General features: G+C 36.2%; 1 protein-coding gene across 27 annotated transcripts in view; it reads left to right on the forward strand.

Annotated features, from left to right (window-relative positions):
* The window catches only part of Phf14 (PHD finger protein 14), a 183,226-nt gene that overhangs the window by 115,237 nt on the left and 54,268 nt on the right, over nucleotides 1-13,721 (forward strand).

Raw genomic sequence — 13,721 nt, forward strand, 5'->3', positions numbered from 1 at the left:
GGATGTGAGGTGGAACCTCAGGATTGTTTTGATTTGTGTTTCTCTGCTGACTAAGGATGATGGGCATTTTTTTTAGGTACTTCTCAGCCATTCGATATTCCTCAGCTGAAAATTCTTTGTTTAACTCTATACCCCATTTTTTAATAGGGTTGTTTGGTTTTTTGGAGCTTAACTTCTTAAATCCTTTATGTATTTTGGATATTAGACTTCTATCATATGTAGTGTTGGTGAAAACTTTTTTCCAATCTGTAGGTTGCCAATTTGTCCCATTGACAGTGTCCTTTGCCCTATAGAAACTTTTTAGTTCATGAGGTCCCATTTATCAATTGTTGATTCTAGATCATGAGTCATAGGTGTTGTGATCAGGAAATTTTCCCCTCTGCCAATGAGTTCAAGGCTCTTTCCTACTTTCTCTTCTATTAGATTCAGAGTATCTGGTTTTATGTAGAGGTCCATGATCCTCGTAGACTTGAGCTTTGTGCAAGGTGAAAAATATGGATCTATTTTCATTCTTCTACATACAGACCACCAGTTGGACCAGCACCATTTATTGAAGATACTTTTTGGTTTCTTTGTCAAAGATCAGGGATCCATAGATGTGTGAGTTTATTTCTGTCTCTTCAGTTCTATTCCATTGATTGAGCTTTCTTTTTCTATACCAATACCATGCTGTCTTTTTCACTATTGCTTTCAAACACAGATTAAGGACAGAGCTGGTAATTCTCTCAGAAGTGTTGCGGTAATTATTAAAAAATGGAATCTTATCTCCTGCTTGTGCAGGCACCGTAGGGCCACATGGCATCTGCAGGGTATTTTCATCTCAGCGGCAGCAGGTTAGTGCACCATGCCACATTATCTCTAGCTGTCCTCCAGCCCCAGGGGTCTCTCTGCACCCATTGTTAGCTGCCCTTTCCTGGATGGCCAGCCTGCAACTCTCTTGTTCCAGCAACCCAGTAAACTCAGGACTCTAAAAGTCCCAATATTGGCTGGTACCCCACAGCTCTGTGCCCCACTCTAGTCCCAGTGGTGGCTACCCTCTTGTAACTCTCCCCTGCTGCTCTGTTTACATTCCCAGCATCTTTCCCCTAATAGTTATGGTATAAATTCCCAATAACCTATTAAAATCATGATTCAACAAGTTGTAATTTAGCAATCAGCTGTATATGTTAAATTCTCAATCCACAATCTGTCCACACTAAACTCACAACCAACTGATAAAGATATAAACTTCTCACCTAGATAAGATAAATTGACTATAAAAATCCATCCCTTAAGAAATATTCATAACTACTCATGGCCATTTAAGGCCACACGGGTCTGGCTCATCCTTCTCTGCCTCCATCTTGGTTCTTTTTCCTTTTCCTCTCTTATTTCTCTCAATGTTAAATAGCCTTGATGCTCCATGAGACTACAACTAATTTCTAATCCCATCAGAAGTCTGAGAACGACCAATATTATCTGAAAGTATAGGAAGCCTAACATGACTTCCTGGACTGAGATAAGTTGAAGAGGTTAACTGTCTACCAGTTCAGTCCCCTGTTAGCAACATATGCGAGAATCAATTCTCAGCCTCTGGCCCAGTATGATCTGGGAGACTTCTGTAACAGAATTTTGAAGGACCGATTATTCTGACTGAGCAGAGATTATCAGTGGACTGTTCTGTAAGTGTGTCCTTCTGGATAGTATTTGTCTGTGGATGGAATAGGCAGTTTCTGCCCAGTGGCCAGCCAGCCACAGCGCACCTCCCCTGAAGTACAGATGCTCAGCTGCTGCTTTGTGTTCACAGATGGGGAGCTGTTAGGCGCGGCTACGTCTCAACAAGCGAGTAACAGTAAATCACATTTTGTGGATTTCTGATGTTTTTGAAAACTGTGTAAAGTGATCTGGACTGTTGTCTGTTAACTACTCTCAGCTATTTCTAATAAAAATATTTTGAAAACACCCTAACAGTAAACTTAAAGCCATGAATTTGCTATCTGACTCTTAATTTCTGTGTTTAATCATCTCAGATTAGTTTTTTAATAGCAATAAAGGACTGGGTATAAGCTTTATATACTTAAATGTGTTGTATCAGAGTAACAGTATTAATCTTGATTTTAAATCAATAAGAAATTCATACCAAAGATCTTAAACTTGTATCAAATAAATCCTGTACCAATGTAAAAGATTATACGTTCAGCTTAGTAACAAATATAAGGATTTCTACTAAATAAGATTATGGCTGTACAGTCAATTTGAGCTAATTCCTCTGTTAAATTATGGCCATTTCTAAATTCTCTAGAAAGACAGCCTTAGAATAACCACCACAAGCCTCCCAAAGTTTAAAGAACCAGGGTGAAGACTCTTCAGTTACTTCTTCAAGCTCAAGCTGTACATGAAAGTTGAGATATCTTTTGGGGGGGGGGGGAAATGGGGCAATTGTTTGGCCTTAAGAAGGCCACCCAATGGTTGTTGTAATCTCTGATGTCTGTCTTGTCTGAATCTGGCTGAAAGTCACCTCTGTGCCCTTTAGTTTGGCTAAGGGTTTATCTCTTTGGTTTTCTCAAAGAACCAGCTGTTGATTTTGTTAATTCTTTGTATTAACTGTGTATTAACTCTTTGTTTCTAACTTGTTGATTTCAGCCCTGAGTTTGACTATTTCCTGCCTTCTACTCCTCCAGTGTGTATTTGTTTCTTTCTGTTCTAGATCTTTCAGGTGTGCTGTTAAGTTTCTTGTGTGGGACCTTTTCAATTTCTTAGGCACTTAGTGCTCTGAATTTTTCTCTTAACACTGCTGTCATTTTGTCCCATAAGTTTGGGTACTGTGTGTTTTCATTTTCATTGAATTCTATAAAGTCCTTTGTTTTATTATTTATTTCTTCCCTGACCAAGTTATCATTGAGCAGAGAGTTGTTCAGTTGCTATGAATATGTGAACTTTCTGGGTTTTTTGTTGATATTGAAGTCCAGTTTGAGTCTGCCATGATCTGATAGAATGCTTTGGATTACTTTTCTTTTTAAAGCTTTATTTGTTGGATATTAGAATGTCTAGAATTGTACCATTTTGTTCAATTCCTTCACCTGCTTGATTGTATTTTCCTGTATTTCTTTAAGGGATATTTATTTGTTTCTTTCACTACCTGTTTGCCTTTGTTTTCCCATATTTCTTTAAGGGAGTTATTTGTATCCTCCTTAAAGGCCTCTATCATCTTCATGAGATGGGATTTTAGGTCATTATCTTGGTTTCTGGGTATGTTAGGATATCCAGGACATGCTGTGGTGGGAGAACTGGGTTCTAATGGTGCTAAAATATATTGCGTTCTGTCACTTATGATTTTTGTTCTTGCCTCTTGACATCTGGTTATCTCTGCTGTTAATTGGCCTGGTGTCCCTGACTAGAGCTTGCCTAGTTGGAGGCAGGTAGAGCTCTGTGTCCTGGTTTAGAGCAGGTCTCCTGTGTCCCTGATTACTGAGGACCTCCCATTTCCCTGGTTACTGTTGATCTCCTAGGAGGCAGACAGAGTTTGGCAGAGTATCTGACCAGGTGATCTGGCCCAGGTTGGGAATGGGGAATGGGGAGGGGGTGGGAAGCAGACCAGAAGAGCACATTATTTCACAAAATCTTTTCCTTTGAAGAAATAAACTACTTTAGTCTACAGTAGTCTCTTATCTGCAGTTACCTATAGTTAATTGTAGTCTCATATTTTTAAGTAAAAAGAATAATTCATCGAGTTTCTTAGTTTCATAATGACACTTTTAAAATGTAAATAAGAAATGAATTACAGTCAGTTATGCATATTTTCACATTATGGTACATTTATTCAAATATTTTAAATAACCAGTTAGAGCTAAGATGTAGCTCAGTTGGTGTAGTGTCTAGCATGCACATAGTCTGACTGTGTGAGGGGCAGTTGCCACAGAGTGCATGGAGAGGTCAAAGGACAAGTCTGCTGTCAGGTTTCTTCCACCACACGGTCAGTTTTCCAGGCCTGTGGGCAAGTGCTTCTACACTCTTGAGCTATCTCTCCTGTTCTGTTTTCAGCTCCATGTCTTTCTGAGTTGGGTAGTAAAAGCTTCTGTGGTCTTGCTCAGAATGTGAGTCCTCTCTTTCTTCAGTGCATCCACATACTGTCTTTACTACCACTTAGTAATCTTTAAAAAAGATTTTTTTATTTTATGTATTTGAGTACACTGTAGCTGTACATACCAGAAGAGGGCATCAGATCTCATTACAGATGGTTGTGAGCCACCATGTAGTTGCTGGGAATCGAACTCGGGACTTCTGAGTGAACAGTCAGCGTTCCTAACCACTGAGCCATTTCTCTAGTCCTACTACTTAGTAATTGTCAGTTATTAGATTGACTTTTACAATATTACAGTGTGGATGTTCATGTGACCCTTTTTGTTGTTGTTGTTCATGACTCTAAAGGAAAAGAGTGAATGATACTAAATCAGTATACACATAGAAAATAATTCATTCTGCTAATATCTTTCACGACTACGGCAAGACAAGTAGAAACAAATATAATTTATGTAGACTTCAATGCTACTTCAATCTCAGGCATCCACTGAAGACTTTGGAACATAGCTTGTAGATTTTAAGGGGACTAAAATATTTAATCTGATGTCCTTTCACCATCTTTTTTATCCATATCATTACAATTATAGGATTTAGCCTGACATTTCTACTTGTTTCAAACCTAATTACATATAAAATTTTTTTCAGTAAATGCAGCTAAATCAGTTTTTTTAATTTTTGATATTTTGGTTATATATTTATATATAATAATGGTCTCATGACTATTATGATATCTTTATACATGTATGTGATGTATCTCAGTCATATTTATTCTTATTATTCTCTTTTTTGTTGTTATGATATGGTTTCATGTAGCTCAGGTTCAACTCCTTAGTTGTTGGCACTGCAGATGTACAATTTGATGCCCAGTTACCCAGCTTCTGTGATTCTGAAACTAAAGTCCATCTCTAAACTAATCAGTAGTAGTAGTTGTCGTCGTTGTTGCTGATATTGTAATAAAATATACCATAACGTGAATATGGGCATAACTTTTATAATAGTCCCCTGTAATAAAAATTCATTTTTTTTCTGTTTTTGTAGTCTCAAATTGAAGAAACCAGATTAAAGTTTATTAAATATTCTATTGAAATGAACTTAGGTTAACGGTTTGGTTGATCAAAAGAATAGAGATGGGAAGTTTGTGCTTTGCAATGCAGAAAGTTACTGTTCCCAACGGATGCTATTTGGCTATTCTTTCTACACGAAGTTCCCCTTTTTATTGGGAATTTTTAATAAAAAAAATGACTTTTAGTACATAGTTTTGTAGACATTGCAAATACTTTTTTAAGTTGATGATAGTTTGTTTTCTTATGATTCTTTTTACTAATTGAAATTTAAATCTGTGTATTTAGAAAGGAAAACTGATGTGTTACAAAGTAGCTGGTGAGTATACTTATATCTTACCTCATGAGCGTTTCGGTCTGTCTTTTCATGTGACATTCACATGTGTGACATGTATTTAAAGATATGCTAAGGCATTGTCATGTACAATACTTTGTATTATATATTATGATATCACATTCTTCCTTATTAGAATATAAATCATGTTTTGTTGATTTAAAGATAGCTTTTTTAATTTAGACTTTAATTAACCTGAGTGCATGGACACTAATTTCAAAACATGGAAAACCTACTTGCTGACTTTTTATTTTTTTCTATAGCATTTTGGTTTTTCATTGTGTTGGATATATATTTATTTATTGATTAGAAATTTGAAAATTATCTCCATTGTAGAAATATAAATTGCTATGTGTAATTTCCCTTTTTTCTAAGTACAAAGATACTTGTCTTTATTTCTTCATTTATTATTGGTGTTGTCTTCCTGAATACTTGTTTCTTACAGGCTTCACAGGTAGTTTTTGTCTTGTTTTAACTCGTTGTATTAGTAGCCAAACATATGAGTGGCAGCACCTGTAGAACAAAATACAAATCCCAAAGTGTTTAGTGTCAGATCTTTGTCCAGCACTGACTGCATGTGACATTGAGCTGGCCACATGTTTTGGGTTTTACTTGTAAATGGAGGATTATAGGTTTCATTTCCAGGATTATAATGAGGAAGTATATGATACATTCCATAAGTCTCCTGGATTGTTGTAATAACCTTTAGATGAACTTTTAATGCAGTTGACTTTCTAAGACATGTTCTTGCTTTTATTGTACTTAAATGTGTACATGGACTCCCCAGCTCTTGCAAGGTGAGTTACACTTTACAACTGAGCCTACTAGACCCTCCAAACCTGGCTTCAGTCTGTCTTCTGTCTTTTGTTTTTAGTTTCAGGTACTCACAGCTTTAGGTGACCTGTGTATGGATCTTCCTAAATCACTATTTGTATGCCATCTTGGTTTTAATATATATCTTGTCTCTTATGGGAAATATGCCTCCAAATCTATAGACACGTGAACCCAGCAGTCTGGTCCTTTGTCTTTACACACACCTTCTGCTTGAAAAAGCCTATCTTCCTTCTTGTACCTCGAAAACATACTTAGCTTCTTTGAGATCCAATTCAAATGCCACCTTCCTTGTTTTATATGAAAACTTTTCTCAGAGTCACTCTATGATCCACTGAATTTTCAGGGCTTTTGTATACTTTCTACTTAATTTGATGACTGAATACTGAAATATTTTTAGTATTTTTAAAGACTATGACACAGATTAGAATCTATATCCAAACTAGGGAAAACATAAAGTATTGAAAGGATAGTGAAAATATAATTTTAATGAGTAAAACCTTCCAAAAATGATTTTTTAAAAATTCACTCATTGTGCTCAGTGCTCTACATCAAATTTGTTTCACGATTAAAAGGATGCATGTATACTTGCAGATCATGATACAAGGTCCTTGATACGACCAGCCAATTTTGCCATTCTTTAATAATTAACACAGCAATAAAACAAATAAAAGAGAACAGTAAGTATGAAAAGTTTTGGTCAATAAAATGAAAGTGAGTTGATTGTAATCTCACTGGAATTTGACTGGATCCTATTGATTCCATCAATAGGCCTATGTTTTTTGTCAGGTGTGTTGTTCTTACTCACTGAGCAATTCTAGAGACACCCTAACAATTTCATTTAAAGCAGATCTCTTCCATTCAATGGACTTTGTAGAGAATATACTTAAAGAATTGCTTTTCTGACCCCATAGGTAGCAATGAATATCCTAGTAAGAGCACCAGTGGAAGGGGAAGCCCTGGGTCCTGCTAAGACTGAACCCCAAGTGAAATAGTCTATGGGGGGAGGGCGGCAATGGGGGGAGGGTTGGGAGGGGAACACCCATAAGGAAGGGGAGGGGGGAGGGGGATGTTTGCCCGGAAACCGGGAAAGGGAATAACACTCGAAATGTATATAAGAAATACTCAAGTTAATAAAAAAAAAAATTTAGGATATGGAAAAAAAAAAAAAGAATTGCTTTCATATGGTTTTTGTTAGTTACCAGAAAGCTCAACTGGTTGCAACTTATGGGACTAGGTAACACTTGTTATCTATCACTTCATTGATAACATAGCATTTAAAATGATAAACACACACAATGAATGCACTAACAATGTCACACGAAGATCTTAGGCTACAATTTCAATAGTATAGTTATGAATTAATAATCACTCCTTTGACATCTCTTTTGATTTATCATATTTTTAAGATAAAACGTTTAAGAATTTTAAAAATATGAAAACAGTATTTAAGAAAGAAAAAACTTGGTCATTACATTTTAAATATTTTTGCAAATCTTTTTTTTTCTTTCACCAAAGAACTAAATTATGGCTACAATTAAAAAAATGGGTTAAATAACTGGATATAGTCGTCAAGGATAAAATTAAATATGTAGCAAATTTAGGATAAAATTAAATATAGTAGCAAATTTGTGTAAATAAAAAGGTACTGTTTTAAGTAGAGATAATGCATTACTGAAATCATAGGTTAATTTTCTGGGAACAATAAAGGCAGGGGCTGCCTGTGGTTTAGCATACTGTTTTGTAGAAAGCACAGACTGAATCATTTAAAAGTGGCTGTGTGAATCTAAAAATGTAATAAGTAAAGATTCACTTATCAGTCTGTCATGTGTTAATAGATGAATTGAACAATTAGAGCTCTTAGAACGCAGCAAAGTTGCTCTGTTCTGCCCCAAACTCAAAGCATGTACTTCATAAAATACCCATGCACACTGGGAAAAAAATCAGTTCCTTTTTTTCATCAAAGTAGTAACTTTGAGCATCCATAATGTTAAAAAGACTTTGGATGATAGGAGAAAATACATTTGATGGTAGTTGCTGATGATAAAGTGGTCAGTAGTAATGTAAAAGTGTGGACATTTCTTGTCAGTTTCTGTTGGTGGTTCTTTTAAGGGTCCTCTAGAACATGGATTTTAATACTTACTGCACAAAATGCAGTACAACCCAAATCTTTACACTACTTTAGCCAGTTTGGGAGTTGGTAACTTGCTATCTATTTTATTCATAGTATTTTGCCTTGACAGTAAGTAGTACATGTCTTGAATTTTTTTGAGAAACTATAGTCTGACTAACAGTGTAGGTTGCCTGAGGGTTACCATGGGACTCCTTTGGCCAAGAGCTCAATTAGATGTAACCCAGTCTTAATACTGGAATCTTCATTAGGTGACATTATCTCCTCCATTAATTGGCAGTTTCATTTAGATAGCCTTCATATACATATATAATTTAGAAAACTGTTTCCATACAACCTGTTTAGTGCACCTTAATTTTCTCCCTCTGTCCCTATATTACCCCTCCCTTGTCCTCCTTTATCATCCCAGTACATGCCTGATCCTCCCTTCCACCCACTCATGATCCAGTCATAACTAACTGTTGTATTTCCCTTTCCTAGGGAGATCTGTCCTCCAACCCCAAACCCTTTAGTCCCTACTCTATACCTAACCTCTGTGGTTTTGTGGATTATGTAGCTTGACAATCATTAATTGATTAACAAACAGCTAATAGCCACATGTAAGTGAATACATATCACATTCTGTTTTCTACAGGTGATGATTCTTTTTTCTAGTTCTTCTTACCTACAACTTCATGCTATAATTTTTTAAATGGCTGAATAACACTCCATTGTGTAGATGTACATTATCTTTATTCATTCTTCTTTTCGGGGACATCTAAGTTCTTTCCGATGTCAGCTATTTTGAATAGAGCAGCAGTGAACATGGTTGAGCAACTGTCTGTGTGGTAGGATGAAGGCTATGTGCCTCTGATTACCTTGCTTGGCTAGCATTACCACAAGATAGTTTGATGTATTGGAGGCTATTGTGAAATGTGTTGTTTTCTTGATTTCTCTCTCAGTCCATTTGCAATTTATACACAGGAGGGCTACCGATCTTTGTGAGTTAATTTTATATCTTTCTACTTTGCTGAAAGTGTTTATCATTTATAGGAGTTTTGTGGTCCAGTCTATTTGGAGTTCTCTGGGCTTCTTGTATGTTTATGGGCATCTCTTTCTTTAGGTTAGGGAAGTTTTCTTCTATGATTTTGTTGAAGGTATTTACTGGTCCTTTGAGTTGGGGGTCTTCACTCTCTTCTATACCTATTATCCTTAGGTTTGATCTTCTCATTGAGTCCTGGATTTCCTGTATATTTTGGACCAGTAGCTTTTTCCGTTTTACATTAACTTTGACAGTTGAGTCAATGATTTCTATGGAATCTTCTGCTCCTGAGATTCTCTCTTCTATCTCTTGCATTCTGTTCGTGATGCTTGTATCTTTGGCTCCTTGTCTCTTCTTTTGGTTTTCTATATCCAGGGTTGTTTTGCTTTGTGCTTTCTTTATTGCTTCTATTTCCATTTATAATTCCTTCAACTGTTTGATTGTGTTGTCCTGTAATTCTTTGAGGGATTTTTGCATTTCCTCTCTATAGGCTTCTGCTTGTATATTTGTGTTTTCCTGCATTTCTCTAAGGGAGTTTTTTATGTCTTTTTTGAAGTCCTTCCTCGTCATGATCAAATGTGATTTTAAATCTAGATCTTGCTTTTCTGGTGTGTTTGGATATTCAGTGTTTGCTTTGGTGGGAGAAATGGGCTCTGTTGATTCCATGTAGTCATGGTTTCTGTTGCTTGGATTCCTTCGCTTGCCTCTAGCCATCAGGTTGTTTCTGGTGTTATCTTGTTCTGCTATTTCTGACAGTGGTTTGACTGTCCTGTAGGCCTGTGTGTCAGGAGTGCTGTAGACCTGTTTTCCTGTGTTCTTTCAGCCAGTTATGGGCACAGAGTGTTGTTCTTTCAGGCGTGTAGTCATTCCTGTCCACTGGCTTTCAGCTGTTCTTGTGGTTTGTGTGTTCTGATTCCACCAGGCAGGTCACTTGGAGTGGCAGAGTTGGTCTTACCTCTGATCTTGGGCCTGAAGTCACTCCTTGGGGCTGGAATTCAGCTCTCCGTGAGGGCAGCAACCAGAAGGGTCTGCCCCTATTTCTGAGTCCCTGTGTGCAAGGCTCCCCTCCCCTTCTATAAGGGTGTTCCCTTCCCCATCCACTCCCCCTTACCTCCCCCACAATTCCCTACACTGGGGGTCCAACCTTGGCAGGATCACAGGCTTCTGCTTCTATTGGTGCCCAACAAGGCCATCCAGTGCTACATATGCAGCTGGAGCCATGGATCAATTCATATATAGTCTTTGGGTAGTGGTTTAGTCCCTGGAAGCTGTTTTTGGTTGGCATTGTTGTTCTTATGGGGTTGCAAGCCCCTTCTGCTCTTTCAGTCCTTTCTCTAATTCCTCAGAAAAGATTAGGAAAGGGATATTCAGTTTTCCAAGGAGTAATGGCTAGATATAGCATTGTTTCTGTTAAGGCTTTTGATAATTTGGGGGTTAAAAAATGCTCACTTACCATGACTTTTCCCTAATTTTTATTAAAATGAACCTATTTTTTCTAATCAAGTTCATTTAGGGATGTTGTTAGACATGTAGAAAGACTAAACCAGCCCATCACATTTAATTTTTATGGTGTGACTTAATCTTATCATGTACTCTTATCATTTTAATAATTACTCTATAATTTTTAGATTAAAGCTACACCTTGAAGTAAATTTGTGTGATTCATATTTTATGTTATCATTAATTATAATTAATTCATTATAATTGCATAAATGACTGAAAGAAGATATTTAAAAGTCACAGGAGCCTATTTATGGTTTACATATTCAATTTCCATAGTTAAATATATTGTTTCTGGGGTATTAAATTGTAAGTAGGATAAATCTTGGTTTCAAGTATATTTAACCGTTAAATGTTTGTTTTATTCACATTTCTACTGAAAAGAATTAATTTTAAATTTTAAACTTACTTTCCATTTTAGTATATTTATAGTGTTAACTTAGACAAGATAATTTATTACATTCATCAATGTTTATATTGTTCATGAAGCAAGAATGCTTCTCACTAGGGCTAGAGAGTGACTTGTCCATACACTACTTCTTATGTAAGGAACTTCAAAATGAAGACTTGAGTTCCAGACCTTAGCTCCCATATACAAGGGGGGTATGGCAGGGCATTACTGTAATCCCAGCACCTGAAGGCAGAAACAGGAGGATCCATGGCGTTTACTGGCCAGCGCGCTGATACCAATCAGTGAACAACAGGTATAGTGAGAGACTCCCATCTGAAGAAAAGAAATAACAATTATGATGAGTTGGAGAGTAATGGAGGAAGACACCCAATTTCAGACTGTAGCTTCCACACACATTTGCACACTCACCTATCCATATTCTTGCACACACACATATAGACAGGCACGCATTCAGAGAGATATGTATTCAAGCATTCAGGATGGAATCTCTAATGAGTTCTGTTACTGGTAAAGTGGATTGCCTTCTACTTTCACAATCCAGTTTACTTGTCATTTTTTCATCATTTTTTAAATTTAGAGATTCTAAAAAAAAAACATCTAATTCAGAAAGTAATCTGGAAGTGTATAGTCTGACCATTCATTTAGGACTTGCATTAACTTGAAGTAACAAAGAACAAACTTGTATTACAGAGGGATAATCAAATCTCTTTTTGTATAGAAGAGATTTAGTCAGAAATGGACACTTTCTCTCCAAGGTGTCTGTCATGTTTTCTTTTAGAATTTTCAGTTCTTAAAACCCTGAAACAAATTTAATCCAATTTGTCATTAGAACCCCAAACCATTGTTTTCTTGATTTTATTTATTTCCTGTGTTCTAAATGAGCATAGTATTTTGTCTGTTATTTGTGTAGCAGGAGTTTAAATTTATATTGGCTTTGTGGTTTTTAATGCATAAAATACATCATTTTAGTGAGGTAGAGCTAAAGGGAATTTAACAGTAGGATTAGGCACATATTTGGGTTTGGTGAATTGTGGTATCTAGAAAATGCTGTCTTTTAACTTGGGCACAAAGGAATGTTACTTCTAAGTGTCTTTGAACTGGGAATTATAATAATTGTTAAATTAGATTCTTGGTTCTGTACTCAGCTCTCTACATGTGCTATGTCTCTCAGTTTTTATGAGACCTGTAAGATGTGCATATCTTCTTTTGGATAGGAGTAATCTGTGCTATAGGAGCAGTAAGCAATGTGAAATTTAATTTATCTAAGTATATGTTTAAAGTTCCTGTGTGAATTGTCATGTATTAAGACTTTTCTTCCACAGAACAGTTTTGTAGTGTTTGACAGGCCTGCTAGCTTTCATTCTACTTCCCACTCACTGTGTTTCTGTCATGTGTTTGGTGCTTTCCATATTGATTTCTTTTAATCCCCACAGCAACCATCTCTGAACTAGAGATAGAAATCAGAAACTAATTTTATTTCCAGTCTGTGAGGAAATAGAGAATTATTTGCCTAAGACCACACACTAAGAGTGTGATGGAAGTGGATACTGAATGTAAGCCATCTTAAGTATCAAGCCCATGATTAGGCATACTACCTAATCACTGGCCTGTATGGATTTAACATAAGTGACTCACACACACGGCACTCAAACACTGCAGCTACTTCTTAGACCACTACAACTAGTGCAAGATGTAGGACCCATTTATAGTTTCTCATTTATCTGGTGGTGGAACTCCGTGAAAATATTATTTTCTATATTAATTCCAAAGGAAACTTACTAGATACAAATGGGGTAAATGCTAGTTTAAAACATAATTTTTGATTTAAAATTCTTCAGGCTTTTATCTTGACATGTTAGAGCTAAAGATAAGTCATGCTGCTTATTCTAGCATCTAGAGAGATTAAAATATTAGATCAAAGTTAGTGTGAAAGGGAATATGAGAAGTGACTTTTGGTTTTACCACAGTTAAAGACCAACTTGGATTTAATTGAAGTTTAAAGTGGATTTCCATGATATGTTATGCATGTATTTTCAAAGAACTGTCATAAGTAATTATAAAATTCTTTTCAGTTTTTTGTTACTCTCCATTGCATTGCACATAACTACAAGTAAAATATACTTACATTATAAATGCTTACTTCCTCTAGAATATGTGTTACCAGTATGGCTTAATATTCAGACAGAGTACGCATTCAGATTCGCAGTTGCTCAAAGCTCTCCACTCATGGCCTACACTACTGAGAGAATGCAGCACAGGATTCGCAATTTGTGATGAGTTCAGCTCTTGCTGTTGCTTCTCATACGTTGATAAGTACAGCCTTTCTCTTAGCATTGTTTCACAGTATATTCTTTCCTGGGAAGAGTTTTGTT

The sequence above is a fragment of the Rattus norvegicus genome, chromosome 4, assembly GCF_021556685.1.
Source record: "Rattus norvegicus strain SHRSP/BbbUtx chromosome 4, alternate assembly SHRSP_T2T, whole genome shotgun sequence".
NCBI classification, from domain to species: Eukaryota; Metazoa; Chordata; class Mammalia; order Rodentia; family Muridae; genus Rattus; species Rattus norvegicus.